Source organism: Propithecus coquereli, unplaced genomic scaffold (assembly GCF_000956105.1).
Source record: "Propithecus coquereli isolate 6110/MARCELLA unplaced genomic scaffold, Pcoq_1.0 Scaffold299, whole genome shotgun sequence".
Taxonomy (NCBI): Eukaryota; Metazoa; Chordata; class Mammalia; order Primates; family Indriidae; genus Propithecus; species Propithecus coquereli.
The window spans coordinates 2,291,477-2,294,617 of record NW_012148607.1 but is presented as its reverse complement, the minus strand read 5'-3'; the positions used below and the strand labels follow the sequence as shown (position 1 = coordinate 2,294,617).

The 3,141-nt window shown below is 38.1% G+C and overlaps 1 protein-coding gene across 1 annotated transcript in view; it reads right to left on the bottom strand.

Moving 5' to 3' along the window:
- Window positions 1-3,141, bottom strand: part of TESK2 (testis-specific kinase 2) — an 86,273-nt gene that overhangs the window by 82,188 nt on the left and 944 nt on the right. The gene's annotated exons all lie outside the window — the stretch shown is intronic.

The window sequence follows — 3,141 nt, the reverse complement described above, 5'->3', positions numbered from 1 at the left end:
GAGAGAGAAATCACCAGATTTTGGCTCAAATAGTAGAGCCTGGGATTAATTTTTTAAGATTTGTTTGTCAATTTCAAAAACTCAGTAGTGGAATAAAGAGCTTAATACAGGTATGCAAAAAGGCAGCCCCCGAGACGTTTTCACCAGGATGAAATGGGATTAGCTTTGTAGGTCTTATAATCTTCCTCACAGAAGAATGCAATTTCAGTTTCACTGGCTTTGATTTATGTGCTTGGTGAATGATCTTTAGTTTAACATATTTATAATTTCTGAATGGTGGTGGCAGGCTGGTCCTTAAAGGGACATCTTGCTTTAAAAATGCTATAAATTCCTTTACGGTTTGGTCCAAGTTAACTCCGTGATACACTACAGGTTTGAAATTGCGATGTTCAAAGGAACGAATGAGGCGAACTGTGATGGTCACTTCTTCAGGAGCCATGTGAAGAAATTCTTCCGTGGTCCCCACCTGCTCCCGGCGTCCCCCTCGGCTCCTCGAAACTTTGTCTTTTGACCAACATCTCCTCATTCCCTCCCCCCAACCCCAACCCTATGGTAACCACCTCTACTCTCTACTTCTATGAGTTCCACTTTTTCAGATTTCACATATTAGATCATGCAGTATTTTTTCTTCTGCATCTGGCTTATTTCACTTAGTGTAACGTCCTCCAGATTTATCCAATTGTCACAAACGATAGAATCTCCTTCTTTTTTTTTTTTTTTTGAGACAGTGTCTCACTCTGTTACCCAAGCTAGAGTGCAGTGGCATCATCATACCTCATTGCAACCTCAAACTCCTAGGCTCCAGGGATCCTCCTGCCTCAGCCTCCTGAGTACCTGGGACTACAGGTATACACCACCACACCTGGCTAATTTTTCTATTTTTTGTAGAGACAGGGTCTTACTCTTCCTCAGGCTGGTCTCGAACTCCTGACCTCAAGTGATCCTCCTGCCTCGGCCTCCCAGAGTGCTAGGATACAGGCATAAACCACCTCGCCAGCCTGAATTTCCTTCTTTGTAAAGGCCGTTAAGTATTCTATTGTGTATATATGCCACATTTTTCTTATTAACTCATCAGCTGATAGACACTTAGATTGATTCCAAATCTTGGTATTGTAAATAATGCTGCAGTCAACATGGGAATGCAGCTATCCCTTTGACATATTGATTTCAATTCTTTTGGAAACATCCCCAGAAGTGGGATTGCTGGATCATGCAGTAGTTCTATTTTTAGTTTTCTGAGGAATTTCCATAATAGCTGTACTAATTTACATTCCCACCAACAGTGTACAAGGGTTCTCTTGCCATCACTTGTCATCTTTCATCATTTTGCCAATAGCCATTCTAACAGGTATTAAGTAATATCTCATTGTGGTTTTGTTTGTTTGTTTTAAATAGACGGGGTCTCAGTTTGTTGCTCAGGCTGGAGTAGAGTGGCAACATCATCGCTCACGGCAGCCTCCAACTCCTGCACTCAAGTGATCCTCCTGCCTCAGACTCCCGAGTAGCTGAGATTATAGGAACACACCACCACATCGGCTATTTTTCTTTTATTTTTTGTAGATATGGGGTCTCACTATTCCCCAGGGTGGTCTCAGACTCCTGACCTCAAGCGATCCTCCTGCCTCAGCCTCCCAAAGTGCTAGGATTATAGGCATGAGCCACTGTAATCCAAAAATTTACTTAAAGTCACTCTTTCATGCATTTGCCCATCCAGTTCACGGTGAGGAGAGTAAGGTAAGGAACAAGGAAATAGAAAAAGGATGGCAGGAAATATGCCAAAATGCTAACTAACATTCATCTTATCCCTAGGTGCTGAGATTAAGGGCAATTTTTATTTTCTTGTTTTTACTAACTCTATTTTCTAAATGTTTCCGTAGCAATTTTGTATCACTTCTGTAATAATAATAAAATAATAAAAATATAATTTGAGCAAGATGAAAATATGGTCATCTTAAAACTTCCTAAGCAGAATATCAAATCAAGCCTCATTTTCAAACATGGTGGAAGCTCAAACCAATTTCTTAGCATCAGTCTTCCTAAAGCTAAACCATACTGTGTCTTGCCATCAGTTACCCTGTCATGCTATTCCCTTCTCAGAATCCAATATACAGAGCATAAAATACAAACTTTTTGGCTTTATGCAAAGCATTTCTGAATAATTTGGCTCAATTTTACCTTTCTATTTTTATCTACCGATACTATCAAGTCCTCAGTTTTTCTAGGAGGAACCTAGTACAAAGAACTCAGGCCTCAGAGTCAAAGAACCTGGCCAATACATAATCTCTTGGCCTCAGGTCCTTCAATGGGGAACAGTTGTGAAGATTAAATTTTTAAGTAAGTAATGCACTCAGCATTCAACAAGCCTTCAAAATAAATGGTGGTTCTCATTATTGTCATTGTTAGCTAAATGGGTTTTTATTCACTGACTTCTCAAAAAGCTTTGCACGTTTATATATCTGTTTTATGTATCACTATTTTGCTCCTTTCTGAGTTCCTTCCCTATCTTCTAAAATCCTATTAAAATTCAAGGTCCAGTTCAAGTCCCCTCTTCGAAGAAGGCTTCCCTGACTCTGCCAAGTTAATATGATCTCTCACTCCTTTGAACTTCTACAGCACTTAAAATTTATTCTACCCAAATGGTGGTGTCTTAGTTGATTTATTAAATATTAGTTCTTTTTCCATCAATGTAAGTCCCCAAGCAGAACGTAATTCCTTGCTAGCAGACATTCTATCTTACACACACCTTGATACCTTTCTGATGTCTCATGCATAACCAGGCACATACTAGATGCTCAAAAATTGTGCTAATCTGATTTATGGATTTGAAAGAAAGTCATTACAATAAAAATACTGGCTAAATATTTTTGTAGTGGACTATAAAGTCTAAGGATAGAATATTTCAAATAAGCAGTATAATTTAATTTCATGATTTAGTACCATTGACCAAATAAATAAGCCATACTTAAGCCATATGATTTCTCTCTAGTCCAATATAAGTATATAAAATATTAGCAATAAATGACCCTAAGTGGATAGCACTTTAAATTTTTCAAAGTGTCTTACACATAAGCCCTAATTAAATTTATATTGAATTGTCTTATTTGGTCTCATTTGAAAATATATTGCCTCACTAACATATCA